This window comes from Anomaloglossus baeobatrachus, unplaced genomic scaffold, assembly GCF_048569485.1.
Source record: "Anomaloglossus baeobatrachus isolate aAnoBae1 unplaced genomic scaffold, aAnoBae1.hap1 Scaffold_4962, whole genome shotgun sequence".
NCBI classification, from domain to species: Eukaryota; Metazoa; Chordata; class Amphibia; order Anura; family Aromobatidae; genus Anomaloglossus; species Anomaloglossus baeobatrachus.
The window spans coordinates 3,833-22,124 of NW_027444315.1; the positions used below are offsets into that span (position 1 = coordinate 3,833).

At 45.4% G+C, this 18,292-nt stretch overlaps 1 long non-coding RNA gene across 1 annotated transcript; it reads right to left on the reverse strand.

The window, feature by feature from the left end:
* Positions 1 to 296: 296 nt before the first annotated feature.
* On the reverse strand, positions 297 to 15,170 carry LOC142282079 (uncharacterized). The gene is made up of 3 exons (XR_012744050.1): positions 15,106 to 15,170; positions 5,345 to 5,487; positions 297 to 374 (listed from the first exon to the last, which is right to left on the reverse strand). It is a non-coding gene; the product is annotated as an uncharacterized LOC142282079 (long non-coding RNA).
* Positions 15,171 to 18,292: the final 3,122 nt, after the last annotated feature.

The window sequence follows — 18,292 nt, forward strand, 5'->3', positions numbered from 1 at the left end:
TACAGAGATACATGATAAGATCCTGTCTGCAGCCACCACTAGGGGGAGCTCCCTGTATACAGAGATATATGATAATATCCTGTCTGCAGTCACCACTAGGGGGAGCTCCCTGTATACAGAGATACATGATAAGATCCTGTCTGCAGCCACCACTAGGGGGAGCTCCCTGTATACAGAGATACATGATAAGATCCTGTCTGCAGCCACCACTAGGGGGAGCTCACCACCACATATAAGCATAATTCCGTGCACTCCCCCTAGTGGTGGCTTTCAGCATTATTTTGTGGCAGTCTCCTTACCTGTCGGTCATAGCGATCTGCTCCAGCATGGCAGAGCCGGTGTTTGCCTTCCAGTTTCCGGATATAGACGTGCGCCTAAATTAAAATAAATAAACACAGCTGTGAGAAATATTATGTATATATTTATATTATTATTATATATATTATTATATTATGTAACAGTTTTAAAGACTTTTTTCTTGGTCAAAAAGAAAGTTTCCATTCACTGACAGCAAATGTAAAACCACACGAAGTGTCTCCGCTTTGGGAGAGGGGGATATGGGGGGGAGATGGGGGATATGGGGGGATATGGAGGGGAGATGGGGATATGGGGGGGAGATGGGGGATATGGGGGGGAGATGGGCGATATGGAGGGGAGATGGAGGATATGGGGGGGAGAGGGGCGATATGGAGGGGAGATGGGCGATATGGAGGGGAGATGGGGGATATGGGGGGGAGATGGGCGATATGGAGGGGAGATGGGGGATATGGGGGGGAGATGGGCGATATGGAGGGGAGATGGGGGATATGGGGGGGAGATGGGCGATTTGGAGGGGAGATGGGGGATATGGGGGGGAGATGGGCGATATGGAGGGGAGTTGGGGGATATGGGGGGGGAGATGGGCGATATGGAGGGGAGATGGGGGATATGGGGGGGAGATGGGCGATATGGAGGGGAGATGGGGGATATGGGGGGGGAGATGGGCGATATGGAGGGGAGATGGGGGATATTTGGGGGGAGATGGGCGATATGGAGGGGAGATGGGGGATATGGGGGGGGAGATGGGGGATATGGGGGGGAGATGGGCGATAAGGGGGGGAGATGGGGGATATGGGGGGAGATGGGTGATATGGAGGGGAGATGGAGGATATGGGGGGGGGAGATGGGCGATATGGAGGGGAGATGGGGGGGAGATGGGGGATATGGAGGGGAGATGGGGATATGGGGGGAGATGGGCGATATGGAGGGGAGATGGGGATATGGGGGGGAGATGGGGGATATGGGGGGGAGATGGGGGATATGGGGGGGAGATGGGCGATATGGAGGGGAAATGGGGGATATAGGGGGGAGATGGGCGATATGGAGGGGAGATGGGGGATATGGGGGGGAGATGGGCGATATGGAGGGGAGATGGGGGATATGGGGGGGAGATGGGGGATATGGGGGGAAGATGGGCGATATGGAGGGGAGATGGGGGATATGGGGGGGAGATGGGCGATATGGAGGGGAGATGGGGGATATGGGGGGGAGATGGGGGATATGGGGGGGAGATGGGGGGATATGCAGTGGATATGGGGGGAGATGGGGGATATGCGGGGGATATGGGGGGAGATGGGGGATATGCGGGGGATATGGGGGGATGGGGGGAAATGTGGGGGATATGGGGGGGATGGGGGGATATGGGGGGGATATGGGGGGATATGCGGGGGATATGGGGGGAGATGGGGGGATGGAGGGATATGGGGGGGAGATGGGGATATTGGGGGGGATGGGGGATATGCGGGGGCCTGTTCCTGGGGTCTGCACCTGCAGCGCGCTCAGGATTTAACCCTCGCTGGGGCAGAGCTGGTTGCTATTCCGTGCACGCTTGCTATGAAAGGGCTGGAGGAAGCGGGGGGCTGCAGCTGACGTTCCCATCATTGCGGCTTTATTCCTCCTAGATTGCGCCGTTGGCAGTTGGCTCGGGCCTCAGACCACGTCCCGGGCCTCGCAGACAGCGCGGTATTGTTCCGTAGCCGAGTCCCCCCGGGGTGCGTGTACTGCGCTTCCTGATGTGCGGATCTCCCAGGGGGACCTGCGCCCGCCTGTGATGGCTTCATTGTGTGCCCTGTGCACCAACATCATGTGGGGTCATCCGGCTGCAGCCATTAATCACACGAGTCACCGGAGCGCCAGCGGAGGATAGCACTGCACCCCCATGTGTCACCACACAGACCCTGCACAAAGCCATGAGCCTGGATTATCAGACATCCCAGATTCTTAGACATTCCGGATTATCAGACATTCCGTATTATCAGACATGTGTGATTATCAGTTATTCTGGATTATCAGACATTCCAGATTATCAGACGTGTGATTATCAGACATTCCGTATTATCAGACATTCCGGATTATCAGACGTGTGATTATCAGACATTCCGTATTATCAGACATTCCGGATTATCAGACATTCCGGATTATCAGACGTGTGATTATCAGACATTCCGTATTATCAGACATTCCAGATTATCAGACATTCCGGATTATGAGACATTCTGGATCATCATTACCAGTAGGAGGGTAATGCTTGGCTCAAGGGGCATTTTTGTGCTGTGCCACAAAGGTACCGTAATGGGAGGCCGAGTTAACTCTGCTCAGAATTTATTGGTGTGAACGGGAAACTAAAAGAATAGCAAAGATGATTTTATGGCTACAAAATGTACTCCAGAGCTGCATTCACAATTCTGAATTATTCCCTACTTGTTCTGGGTAATGCAATCTTTACACCAAGCTCCTGACAGATCTGGAGAATATTACAAGACATAACTCAGGATCAGTAATGTAATGTGTATATATATAGTGACTGCAGCAGAATAGTGAGTGCAGCTCTGGAGTATAATACAGGCGGTAACTCGGGATCAGTAATGTAATGTATGTACACAGTGACTGCAGCAGCAGAATAGTGAGTGCAGCTCTGGAGTATAATACAGGCGGTAACTCAGGATCAGTAATGTAATGTATGTACACAGTGACTGCACCAGCAGAATAGTGAGTGCAGCTCTGGAGTATAATACAGGCGGTAACTCAGGATTAGTAATGTAATGTATGTACACAGTGACTGCACCAGCAGAATAGTGAGTGCAGCTCTGGAGTATAATACAGGCGGTAACTTGGGATCAGTAAGTACACAGTGACTGCAGCAGCAGAATAGGGAGTGCAGCTCTGGAGTATAATACAGGAGGTGACTCAGGATCAGTAATGTATGTACACAGTGACTGCACCAGCAGAATAGTGAGTGCAGCTCTGGAGTATAATACAGGAGGTAACTCAGGATCAGTAATGTAATGTATGTACACAGTGACTGCAGCAGCAGAATAGTGAGTGCAGCTCTGGAGTATAATACAGGCGGTAACTCGGGATCAGTAATGTAATGTATGTACACAGTGACTGCACCAGCAGAATAGTGAGTGCAGCTCTGGAGTATAATACAGGCGGTAACTCAGGATCAGTAATGTAATGTATGTACACAGTGACTGCACCAGCAGAATAGTGAGTGCAGCTCTGGAGTATAATACAGGCGGTAACTTGGGATCAGTAAGTACACAGTGACTGCAGCAGCAGAATAGGGAGTGCAGCTCTGGAGTATAATACAGGAGGTGACTCAGGATCAGTAATGTATGTACACAGTGACTGCACCAGCAGAATAGTGAGTGCAGCTCTGGAGTATAATACAGGAGGTAACTCAGGATCAGTAATGTAATGTATGTACACAGTGACTGCACCAGCAGAATAGTGAGTGCAGCTCTGGAGTATAATACAGGAGGTAACTCAGGATCAGTAATGTATATACACAGTGACTGCAGCAGCAGAATAGTGAGTGCAGCTCTGGAGTATAATACAGGCGGTAACTCGGGATCAGTAATGTAATGTATGTACACAGTGACTGCACCAGCAGAATAGTGAGTGCAGCTCTGGAGTATAATACAGGCGGTAACTCAGGATCAGTAATGTAATGTATGTACACAGTGACTGCACCAGCAGAATAGTGAGTGCAGCTCTGGAGTATAATACAGGCGGTAACTTGGGATCAGTAAGTACACAGTGACTGCAGCAGCAGAATAGGGAGTGCAGCTCTGGAGTATAATACAGGAGGTGACTCAGGATCAGTAATGTATGTACACAGTGACTGCACCAGCAGAATAGTGAGTGCAGCTCTGGAGTATAATACAGGAGGTAACTCAGGATCAGTAATGTAATGTATGTACACAGTGACTGCAGCAGCAGAATAGTGAGTGCAGCTCTGGAGTATAATACAGGCGGTAACTCGGGATCAGTAATGTAAGTACACAGTGACTGGAGCAGCAGAATAGTGAGTGCAGCTCTGGAGTATAATACAGGCGGTAACTCGGGATCAGTAATGTAAGTACACAGTGACTGCAGCAGCAGAATAGGGAGTGCAGCTCTGGAGTATAATACAGGAGGTAACTCAGGATCAGTAATGTAATGTATGTACACAGTGACTGCACCAGCAGAATAGTGAGTGCAGCTCTGGAGTATAATACAGGAGGTAACTCAGGATCAGTAATGTAATGTATGTACACAGTGACTGCACCAGCAGAATAGTGAGTGCAGCTCTGGAGTATAATACAGGCGGTAACTCAGGATCAGTAATGTAATGTATGTACACAGTGACTGCAGCAGCAGAATAGGGAGTGCAGCTCTGGAGTATAATACAGGCGGTAACTCAGGATCAGTAATGTATGTACACAGTGACTGCACCAGCAGAATAGTGAGTGCAGCTCTGGAGTATAATACAGGAGGTAACTCAGGATCAGTAATGTATGTACACAGTGACTGCAGCAGCAGAATAGTGAGTGCAGCTCTGGAGTATAACACAGGAGGTAACGGTGTGGTGGGATTATTAGGGCACAGAGGCCATGTTCTATACTGACTTACTGTATATTATCCTCAGATAATCTCCCTCCCGGTGAATCACCGGGGTCCTCCCTCCACTTCCTGGGGATCCCCCATCCCTGTCTCCGCAGTCACCACATGTCCGGTGTCTTTTGGTCGGCGGCTCCTGACATCATCTTGTCTTCCAGTAATCCCATCTGTGTAGACAGGGCAAGGACCCCGGGGCTGGTCTCCGAAATGACGGCAGCAGATACATGAACTAAACAAACTCCGCGTCCAGGAACCTGCGGTGACCTCACCTCACACCGAATCTGCGCACTTAACCCTTTACTGCCCACGTGACATGTTTCACATATGATGTAGTCATCTGCTGCCCCATTCTTGGCCATACCCATAGTATATGGGGCAGTGCAGGGGAGGCGATGGCACCGTGCAGCGGAGTCACACTCACATATAGGCCTTATAGTTATTCCCGATCTTCTGGATGCGGATGTCGTATTTGGAGTCTATGAAGGGCTCGCTGGTCACGTAGGTCTTTGCCATGGCCACGATGCTGGACATATCCTGGAAGTCGTACTGATTGTCAACCTTTACCTGGAAAAGAAAACAAGGAATCATCTGAAACCAATGAAATATATATAAAAACGTCCAATAATCCAGCAGCGACCAGAGTGATCGATTCAGTGACTATATGGTATCCAAAAATGTAAAGTCGTGCAATCCAAAAACTGACGAGACGATCATAGTTTTGGGGTTACTAAAAATTCTAATAATCCCTAAAAACTTTCTACGTGGCGAACTATGGGAATATTTGCTTCACAGCTGTAATCATCGTCAGACGGTGTTCCTGCACACCGAACACAAACATTCCCCACCACGTGTTACTGTTATTAGCTCTACGTGAGTCATCACCCAAACTTTGTGGTTTACAAATATGCAAGTTTGACAGAAAATAAGATTTTTTTTAAGTCACCGACGGGATTTATCTGAGCACCGCAGATGGACAGACGGGAGTCATGTGGAGTGCGGTCACTAAATAGAGAGTCAGTCTCTTTGTGAAGGAGTCAATAAAAACTTCAAAGTGGAAATAGAATCTGGGAAGTGAGAGGTTTGGGAACCGCCATGGGTACCTGTTCAGGCCCAATCAAATTTTTTTTCTAGCTGTAGACATCTTATCAACATAGACCCACTTGGCACTTCTGTACCCCCATAACAGGAAGTACCTTAATAGTCACATAGGCCCCTACCCTTTAAAAACACAATAGCGGAAATAGAATCTGGTAAATGCTTTATTTTGGGACGTTAATGGGAACCTGTCCGGCTGACTCAAAATGTTTAACAGCTTAAATATTATATAATTATAGCAATTGTATGCCCATAAGAGGAAGTAGCTTACTTCTCACATAGGCCCCTCCCCTTTAAAAACACAATAGCAGAAACAGAATGTGGCAAAAGATTTCTTTTGGAACCTTAATAGGAACCTGTCCGGCTCAATCAAAATGTTTTATAGCTTCGATACCTTATAACTATAGCAATTGTACGATCATAACAGGAGGTAGCTTACTTCTCACATAGGCCCCTCCCCTTTTAAAATATGAAAGTGTAAACAGGATATGGGAATTGAACTTTGGAGCTTTTAAGGAAACCTGTCTGGCTCACTTGAAATATACTATGCCCTAAAACTTAGACACTATAGACACCATTGTACTTACACAAGTTACATAGGCCCCTCCCCCTTTTGATATCGTATAGCCAATCAAAGGAACCAATAAAGGTCACATGATTCTATAAGATATATGTATATACACATATATGTATATTGTTGATATTCCTGAAGAAGAAGAAGACGAAGGAGATCTATTTCTTAAGAACCGGGGGAGGCGAGACTCTCCTTTTTGTGCCCATAATTGGCACCTAAGGGGCTGGTTTTTTGTAGACAATGGTGACTACCACCTACTTCTATTTTTTTTTTATTTTTAATGTTTGGTAGGGAGGGATCACATTGGTTCATTCTCTTTTATAAAATCAAATTTAAAAAAGCATTTGAGAAATAAGACATTTTGGAACCGTAATGGGAACCTGTCCAGCCCATCTAAAATTAGATCCCCTAGGCAATAATGTACCCCCATAACAGGGACAAGCTCAACTGTCACATAGGACCACCCCCTTTAAAATTCAAAGCGGAAACTGAATTTGGCTACTAAGACAGTTTGCCATCTCATTGTTAACCCGTCCGGTACATCGGTATGGTTTTACAGTTGTAACCATAGACCCACTAGGCACCGATGTACTGTAAACAGGGGCAGAAAGTTCTTTACCATTTCCCATGTTTTAGCTCATATCACATTTTTGGCTGAGGAGTTACATAGTCTGTTGATCACTTCCTATAAGACCAGATGTATTTATCAGGAGTCAAGGGCGCGGGATAACTTTTTGTAACCATAGTTGGATCCTCAGTTGTAAGTTTATGTAATGTTAACTACTGGTTACTAGTGAGCAAGGTGCTGCCTACAGTGCAAATGTTTTGGGGGAAGGGTCTTATAGAGGCATTTCCTTTAAAATATGAAAGCAAAAATAGTCTGGGAACCAAGACATTTTGGGACCTTAATGGGAATCTGATAAGTCCACTAAAAACAGACCGGAAGTAAGTAAACATTCACATTGGCTCGTCACCTCAAAGAAAAAACAAAAAACATCAGCGTGGAAAGAGATTTTGGATAAAAAATTTTGGAACCGTAATGGGATCTGGTCATGGCCCCTTAAATTGCTTTAATAGTTTTTCTAATAGAATGACAAGATGGTAATGTAATAGGTTACATAACAAGTTCATCACGTCCTGAAGGAGAAGAAATGTCTCTAAGGAGTCAAGGGGGGCGGGACTCACTTTTTTATGCCCATAATTGTCAATTTAGGGAGTAATTTATTCTCAGTATTGACATTTACAAGCTCAGGTTACCTAGGACATTGTAAGGATACAATAATCAATTAAGAAAATGGTGCTAATGAGATTTTGCTTAAAAACAGAGAGGTCAGCTGTGATCAATGATGGCAAAGGGAGTGTTCCATGTCCCTGCAGTGCCCCCGGAGGAGAAATGAAGTATTACAAGACTAATCAATGGACTAAGTAATGCATGGACATACTGAATCCTCCAGACTCTCTTTGTAGGATTCCCAGCAAAATTTTGAAGGTAACTCTGGATGTGACGCCAAATCAGTACAAAATAATTAACTCCATATTATATGTACATAGCCATCATGGGAAAATGCACCCGGTAGCTGCAGGTACGTAGGACGGGTGCAGCACAGCCACAGGTCGTCACTTCTCATAAAGATCTGCTCTGGTGGTGCCGATGCGGGGGGGGGGGGGGTATTTTTACCACCATCTATGAGAGACTGGTAATCAAAGCACCGTCCAGCTGGGAAAACAGGGATTGTTGTCTTACATGTGGGACTGGAGGCCGGTGACATCACTTGGCCGGAAAGACTTTAGTTCTTTGGGGGCCGACAAGGGAAGTGGGGTGAGGACATTAAATCCATTATCCAGCTTCTGTTCTCGGATGAGCCAGAAGGACACGGAGATGGGAAGATGGGAGCAGATAAAGGCCCGTGCGTCACTGACACTGTTACTCTACATTTCAGCTTTCCGGAAAATGTCTCTACGATTTCCTAGATCCGTCTTCAACTTATCTTCTGTCATCTGAATTCTTCTGTCTTCTGTCTCTTTCATACCAATCTATCCTTCTATCTCCCACCTATCTAGGTGGGCACGGACTGGCCCACCGGACAGCCGGAGAAATCCCGGTGGGCCCCGAAGCTACCAACGTAACCACTTAACCTCCACATCGAGCGGCATCACCAGCAGGTTTTTGGGGAAACAATATATACACGCAGTGTCCAAGAGGATATCGTGAAAATAAAATGCAAAAGTGGTACATACGGATAAGGCTTCTAACCCCACCGATCAATAGAAAAAATCCCAGCTGTTGTGTACCGATTAACCGGTGCTATATTCAGCCATTCAATATACAGGGTCCTCATGACAGGAATACTCAGTATCCATATCAATAGACGGAAACGTGGTTACACACTTAGGATATGTGAGGGCCAAGTATTTTTTTTCTATTGATCAATATTTCTTGTCTGAGATCTGGGTCAGAAGAGCGAGGCTTAATTCATTCCAATCATCCAATTCCTACCTGCTTTTCAGCATCCAACTACTATTTACTGTCTGAATCTAGTGAATCCTGTTACTCTGCTGAGTCAAGCTACCAGTTACAAACTGATTTCTACTATTAAGATACCTGTTTAATTTATTTATCACTGTTTGCAACAGTCCTGCTCCTGTGGTTAACTGTATCATTGCTGCAACATACTAGATTTCATGTATTTATCTGCTATTCCTGTGGTTAACCGTTTCTTTGCTGTAAGATAACTGATTTCACAAATATATCTGCTATTCCTGTGGTTAACCGTATCCTTGCTGCAAGATAACTGATTTCACAAATGTATCTGCTATTCCTGTGGTTAACCGTATCCTTGCTGCAAGATAACTGATTTCACAAATGTATCTGCTATTCCTGTGGTTAACCGTATACTTGTTGCAAGATAACTGATTTCACAAATGTATCTGCTATTCCTGTGGTTAACCGTATCTTTGCTGCAAGATTACTGATTTCACAAATGTATCTGCTATTCCTGTGGTTAACCGTATCCTTTTGGCAAGATAACTGATTTTGTGTACTTATCTGGTACTCCAGTGGTTAACTGTATCCCTGCTGTAAGATACCTGAGTGCATGTATGTGTCTGAAATTCCTGTGGTTAACCAAATTCCTGCATATTGTTATGCACCTATAAACTGACACACAGGTAAAGGGAGAAAAGAAGTCAAAACCACTTTAGCCTCCCTCACGACCTACTGTGTCCTCAACAGACTATTAGTCCCTAGCCACATGACTAGATAACCACGGTTCAGACCCTAAAAGGCCGTCAAACCGTTTCTTGTTCCTCCTAAGAAACGAGTGGGGAGGTAGCTACACACAATTAACCAGGATAAGGAAAGAGTTCAGTGGTAGACAAAAAAACAAAAAGTGAGTAGAAACAAAAGACGAACACAAGTAGACAAAGGAGAAATAATAAATGTAAGCAAGTGAAACCGATAACCATCCTAATAGAAAACAGAAGGAAGGTGTAGGCGAGAAAAATGAGAACACACAGAGTAAATACTAATCCGGTCTCAGTGAAACAGGCAGAATTACTAGCAGCAAGGCAAGATCTCCTCAGTAGCCATCCAAACAGAAATGAATATAGCCTGCAGAGAATGTCTGGAATAGGGCAGTATTAATGTCCCCACCCGGAAAGTGACTGGACAAAGACAATAAACAAGTGAGAACACCTGTAACCACAAATCAAGGGAATAGAAGCAAATGTAGAAGTAACAGACCTTCAGGATTTAGACAAGGCCAAGCCAAGCTATGGGTCAACAGAGAAGGAAACAGACTTTGGGGTAGAAGGTCACCAGATCGATCGATCTATCTAATCTATCTATCCCCATCCCATGTAGATTTTATACTTTTGCACTTGATAGTCTAGAACGATAACTAACCGGTCAGAATTGTATTGATGGCAGTGATTTATGCTCCTACACAGCAGACCCACCTATCTCCTCACTTCCCTGTTCCATGATGTCAATCCTTCCTACGATTTTCGGAGTGAGAAGAACAATTCCCACATCCAGGCAGAGACATTTCGGAATGATCCGTCCTGTACCGAGCCACATCACAATATTTCTTGGGTGTTTGACTCTACGGATGAACCGTAGAACGGAAAGTCTAGAAGCATTGGCGCCGTAGTCACTGATGACTATGTCCAGTCTCAGGTTGGGTAATTCGAGATACCTTGGTGAAGGTGTTAGCGGAACGCTCGAATTAAGGAGATACGTCATTAATAATCATCTCACAGGGGCAAAATGTACTAATCCCCAACCAGAAATGTTCTCTTGTTCTCCGAGCCAGGATAATTTAATCTGCAGCTTCAGTGGATGGAGACACTGTGTTCTCTCAGTGGTAGACGGAAATGTTTTCCATAGAGCAGTATTAGCAGAAGAGACCGTCCCAATGGGACCATCGGAATTACCGCGTCTGTCCTGCGTTCATTTATGCTCCTCATAAATCTAACACTTGGTATTCAAGAAACTTACTGTATTCTGCCTGAAATCCCCAGGGGATGGTGTGATCCACGAGCGCCGTGGTGAATTTTAAGGGGCATCTGTCACTAGGCCTCCTTGTATGAGGGCCTCTACAAGACGTAGGTCTCACTAAGCACCTCCTAATCCGAGGGGCACTCTATATGGAAACTGAACAATAGCCACGTCTGTCACTCAATCATTTTGTGCAACTGATGCGCCGAGAAGACACCCATAGAGGTGCCGGTCTTTCCCTAAAAGACCACCTTGAATAAGGAAATACCAAAATGAAGGCCATGACTAAAGGACTTTTTGAGACGTTCTTATAGAGCCAAGCTAGTGGATATGAGGATCAATATCGGGCTGTATGGAAAGAAAGAACCCCCGGTCTGTCACTGGGTCTCCTGCCAATGAAGGCATCATAGAAGTTCAAACCTTCCTCAAAAGACTATCTTGAATAAGAAAATGCTCAGAAGAAGGATATAGCTACAGGGTTGTGGTCCTCTACCAGAGGACATCTTTGAGACCCACTAAACAGTTCCTGATACGAGGGTCAAAATCAAAGTATTGAAATATCAGCCCACCAAATCTGTCACTGTGCTCCTTGACCAGAGAAGGCCCAAAAATACTATCTTTAAGCAGACTGCTATGTACTAGTGATCTACTTGAAGACATCTGGTAGCCTACAGACCCACTAAAGTCCTCCCAATATGAGGATTAAACTCTATCGTGATTCCTAAAGCTTAACATGGACAAAACAGAGTTCATTGTCTTTCCCCCTCCTCACTCACCTCCTCCAACAAGCCTTTCCATCAAACTTGATGGTTGCTCACTCTCCCCAGTCTCACAAGCTCGTTGCCTTGGAGTAACCCTCGACTCTGCTCTATCCTTCAAGCCACACATCCAAGCCCTCTTCACCTCATGCCGACTGCAACTCAAAAATATCTCCCGGATCCGTGCTTTCCTTAACCAAGAATCAGCAAAAACATTAGTACATGCCCTCATCATCTCCCGCCTCGACTACTGCAACCTCCTGCTCTCTGACCTCCTTTCCAACACTCTTGCACCCCTCCAATCAATCCTAAACTCTGCGGCCCGCCTAATCCACCTCTCCCCTTGCTATTCCCCTGCCTCGCCACTCTGCCAATCCCTTCATTAGCTCACCATTGCCCAACGACTCCAGTTCAAAATATTAACCATGACCTACAAAGCCATCCACAACCTGTCTCCTCCCTACATCTGTGACCTAGTCTCCCGATACCTACCTGCACGCAACCTCAGATCCTCACAAGATCTCCTCCTCTCTTATCTCCTCTTCCCACAATCGCGTACAAGATTTCTCCCGTGCCTCCTCTATACTCTGGAATGCTCTACCTCAGCACATCAGACTCTCCCCTACCATGGAAAGCTTCAAGAGGAACCTCAAGACCCATCTCTTCCAACAAGCCTTCAACCTACAATAACTCTCAGTCCAGTAGACCACTGCGCAACCAGCTCTGTCCTCACCTATTGTACCATCACCCATTCCCTGTAGACTGTGAGCCCTCGCGGGCAGGGTCCTCTCTCCACCTATACCAGTCTGTTTTGTATTGTTAATGATTGTTGTACGTATACCCTCTTTCACTTGTAAAGCCCCATGGAATAGTGTCCCTCTCGATCTGTCACTGCACCATCTTGGCTAGTTAAGGCACCAAAAGGGCCACCAGAATATTTTGAAACATGAATGGTCTAGAAGAATGTCCTGAGAAAGTCATTTTCTACATAACAGAATCTTCAAGGTGTCCTACTAAAGGCGAGTCATTATCACATGAACCCACTAAATAGTCATTGATATGACAATTGAAATCGCACTTTGTAGAGATAGTACATCACGTGATCTCTCTTTAGGTTACCATGGCCAAACAGGGCTTCGAAAGGGCACCTAAGGAGTTACCGTCTAGACCCAAAAAACAATTTTGAGACAGGAAAGGTCTAACATAAAGCTATAGGGTTGTGGCCTTCAACATAACATTGCGTTCAAGATCATCTACAATTAAACAGCCCATGATATAAGCCTTAAAATCACACCTTCTGTCTGCCGTTAGACCATTCTGGCCAATCAGGGCACCTTCTTTACCTAAAAATGATCTTGCAGAAAAATCTCAGTAGAAGGCTATGGACAAGTGGTCTTCTATTTGAAAGCATCTTCAAGACATTCTAATACAGGAGGGCTAGTGGTAGCATTTGGACCCACTAAGCAATAGTGCCCCACCTGATCTTTCCCGGGGCTATCATACCCAATCTTGGCACTTGGAGGGCGGCCATAGAGTTGCATTCTTGCCTCGAAAGACTATTTTGAGGTAGGCAGCGTCTAACAGACAGCTATGAGATAGAGGTCTTCTACATGAAGGTGTTCTACTAGGCTGGGAACCCATTAAGGAGCCTCTGATATAAGCCTAGAAATCATATTCCGTCTCTGTCAATAGACCATACTGACCAACTAGGGTAAGGAGAGGGCTCTCATGAAGGTGCCTCCCTGGCCCATAGACCATCTTCATGCAGACAGAGCTCAGGAGAAGGCTATGGAGTAGATATCTCCAACTCGTTGCTGCTCAGATTTTACGATACAATTACTCCTGGTCAAAGCACGGTGGAAATTGCATTTTTCATTATCTGACAAGCCACAGGTTGGAAGCCACAGTCATGGGCTATCAATCTGGATGATTTGACACTTACCAAGAACCCACTAGATATTGGTCAGTGATCAGACTACATGAAACTATAGGAGTTAGAACCAGTGCTGGACACCTCCTGGTGGAGTAGGCAAAACTCTCAACTATGGTTCTTACACCAGGTCCATTCTTCCGTAACCTCTTGCGGTTTGGCAGACATCTTCATAGGTCACTATGATGGCCACCACCAAGTGTTTTTTAGAATCTAACGCTGGGATTCAAGGTGGCCCCAATAGCCTGCAACCTCCATGGAGAAGATGGAGCCTCAAGACGAAGAAAGGTGACAAAATCGTGAGCGACTCAAATCAAAAAGCCTTCTGTCATGGTGGCCTGAGAGGTTGGGTAATCGGACATTAGGTCCCTCTTCGTGACCCCCTCAGAATATGAGTCTCCAAGAAGTAGCATTACTTTTGGAAGTTCCTTTATAAGCTTTTTCTCATCATATTGTACAACCCAACCTAGATGCCTCCTAATTAGATATTTTATAATATTATTGGAATTGTTCCCCCAGGGAAGAGGATGAGTAACTGAAAAGAGCATGAGGACCTCACAGGCTCAGGTCCTTACAGGTTTTGGGTTGATGGGTTTGAGGTGATGGGTTTTGAAGCTTCTAAGCAACCAATAAGATATAAACATCCTCAGTGCCTGAAACGCGTGAAGAACTTCATCATTTGAAGACATTGTATCTCCGAAACCGCTCTCGATTACTCCTGCAACTATAAGAAGTGATTACAAAACTTTACATTAAGTCTTGAAAATGCATTGACCTAACGCGTTTTGCAGCCCCAACTCAGACAGATGCCTCTCACATGGTACAGAGGTTATTACCAGGTGTGGACTTATGGGTGGGCAGATTGAAAAAGTCACATTGATGTAGCTTGTTGCCAAAATCTCAAATTGTGAGGCTCGGCGGTACCCGAAATGCGTGTGGTGGCTCCACTAGTCCTGATATTGTGTCTAAAGGACCACATTCTCCATATAACCCCCCCCGAGGACAGATGATTCCTATGTCTATAGGGACCATCACATGCAAACGCATGTCACCTCCGGTGGGAATTTATCTCAACTACTCCTTAATTTTGGTTGAAAAAAAAAAATTGACAAAAAGGCGCCACCGAAAAATGCACAGGCAGATCCAGCAGGGCACAAAGACTTGTACCGCAAGCACCGGGCTCACTGCGTACGTATATACCGTATATATATATATATATATATATATATATATATATATATGGGGCCCAGTGCACAGCACGGAGACCGGAGAGAATTCTGTATAATCTCACCCATCCGCATGTAAACAGCACTGACACTTCTCTTACCTTGCCCATTCCGGCGTGAGCGTGCCCCATCTTCACCACCACTGGAAAACTAGGCGTCGTCAGCTGAGGAAAAAGACACAAAGTGAGCTCATGTATATATACCGGGCCAGATATACTCAAAGAGAGAAAAAAAACAACAACCCACCAGCAGAAGAGTGAGTGCAGCTCTGGAGTATAATACAGGAGGTAACTCAGGATCAGTAATGTAATGTATGTACACAGTGACTGCACCAGCAGAATAGTGAGTGCAGCTCTGGAGTATAATACAGGAGATAACTCAGGATCAGTAATATAATGTATGTACACAGTGACTGCACCAGCAGAATAGTGAGTGCAGCTCTGGAGTATAATACAGGAGGTAACTCAGGATCAGTAATGTAATGTATATACACAGTGACTGCACCAGCAGAATAGTGAGGGCAGCTCTGGGGTATAATACAGGGGGTAACTCAGGATCAGTAATGTAATGTATATACACAGTGACTGCACCAGCAGAATAGTGAGGGCAGCTCTGGGGTATAATACAGGAGGTAACTCAGGATCAGTAATGTAATGTATGTACACAGTGACTGCACCAGCAGAATAGTGAGGGCAGCTCTGGGGTATAATACAGGGGGTAACTCAGGATCAGTAATGTAATGTATGTACACAGTGACTGCACCAGCAGAATAGTGAGGGCAGCTCTGGGGTATAATACAGGAGGTAACTCAGGATCAGTAATGTAATGTATGTACACAGTGACTGCACCAGCAGAATAGTGAGGGCAGCTCTGGGGTATAATACAGGGGGTAACTCAGGATCAGTAATGTAATGTATATACACAGTGACTGCACCAGCAGAATAGTGAGGGCAGCTCTGGGGTATAATACAGGAGGTAACTCAGGATCAGTAATGTAATGTATGTACACAGTGACTGCACCAGCAGAATAGTGAGGGCAGCTCTGGGGTATAATACAGGGGGTAACTCAGGATCAGTAATGTAATGTATGTACACAGTGACTGCACCAGCAGAATAGTGAGGGCAGCTCTGGAGTATAATACAGGAGGTAACTCAGGATCAGTAATGTAATGTATGTACACAGTGACTGCACCAGCAGAATAGTGAGGGCAGCTCTGGGGTATAATACAGGGGGTAACTCAGGATCAGTAATGTAATGTATATACACAGTGACTGCACCAGCAGAATAGTGAGGGCAGCTCTGGGGTATAATACAGGGGGTAACTCAGGATCAGTAATGTAATGTATGTACACAGTGACTGCACCAGCAGAATAGTGAGTGCAGCTCTGGAGTATAATACAGGAGGTAACTCAGGATCAGTAATGTATATACACAGTGACTCCACCAGCAGAATAGTGAGTGCAGCTCTGGAAGTATAATACAGGATCAGTAATGTAATGTATGTACACAGTGACTCCACCAGCAGAATAGTGAGTGCAGCTCTGGAGTATAGTACAGGAGGTAACTCAGGATCAGTAATGTATATACACAGTGACTCCACCAGCAGAATAGTGAGTGCAGCTCTGGAGTATAATACAGGGGGTAACTCAGGATCAGTAATGTAATGTATGTACACAGTGACTGCACCAGCAGAATAGTGAGTGCAGCTCTGGAGTATAATACAGGAGGTAACTCAGGATCAGTAATGTAATGTATGTACACAGTGACTGCACCAGCAGAATAGTGAGTGCAGCTCTGGAGGATAATACAGGAGGTAACTCAGGATCAGTACTGTATATACACAGTGACCTCAGTAACCTTAGTCTTATGGACCTTTCTTGTTCCCACACATGAGCTGATCATCAGTTGCCCCTCTAGTGATGGTCTCGTTGTTTCTGGTGGTCTCACGCCCGCTCCACCTTCGGTCAGTTCTTCACTATTTTGCTCAGGAGGGTGAAGGGTAAATGTAGAAATCTGAGAGCAGCGTTTTGGCTCTGGGGATAGAGGGGAGTGGAGACGGCTCTTCCTGTTCACAACATAAATCTTCACAGGAAAATGAACATCAAAATATTAAACAAGTGACAGAAATAATGTAATGGGAGCGGCGAGGACAGAGGAGGCCAGTATAGAGGCCAGTATAGAGGCCAGTATAGAGGCCAGTATAGAGGCCAGCGTGTGACGCCGGAGACTCTCCTCCAGACCAGAGCTGAACTCGCGGGGTAAAGACCTAATATGTCACCTGAGAAGTCTGACAACAAACTTATCCTTTTCTTCATACCTTATATATGGAGAATTTATTATTGTGCTTTCTACATTACATTACTGATCCTGAGTTACCTCCTGTATTATACTCCAGAGCTGCACTCACTATTCTGCTGGTGCAGTCACTGTGTACATACATTACATTACTGATCCTGAGTTACCTTTTGTATTATACTCCAGAGCTGCACTCACTATTCTGCTGGTGCAGTCACTGTGTACATACATTACATTACTGATCCTGAGTTACTTCCTGTATTATACTCCAGAGCTGCACTCACTATTCTGCTGGTGCAGTCACTGTGTACATACATTACATTACTGATCCTGAGTTACATCCTGTATTATACTCCAGAGCTGCACTCACTATTCTGCTGGTGCAGTCACTGTGTACATATATCACATTACTGATCCTGAGTTACCTCCTGTATTATACTCCAGAGCTGCACTCACTATTCTGCTGGTGCAGTCACTGTGTACATACATTACATTACTGATCCTGAGTTACCTCCTGTATTATACTCCAGAGCTGCACTCACTATTCTGCTGGTGCAGTCACTGTGTACATACATTACATTACTGATCCTGAGTTACCTCCTGTATTATACTCCAGAGCTGCACTCATTATTCTGCTGGTGCAGTCACTGTGTACATACACTACATTACTGATCCTGAGTTACCTCCTGTATTATACTCCAGAGCTGCGCTCACTATTCTGCTGGTGCAGTCACTGTGTACATACATTACATTACTGATCCTGTTTTATACTCCAGAGCTGCACTCATTATTCTGCTGGTGCAGTCACTGTGTACATACATTACATTACTGATCCTGTATTATACTCCAGAGCTGCACTCATTATTCTGCTGGTGCAGTCACTGTGTACATACATTACATTACTGATCCTGAGTTACCTCCTGTATTATACTCCAGAGCTGCACTCACTATTCTGCTGGTGCAGTCACTGTGTACATACATTACATTACTGA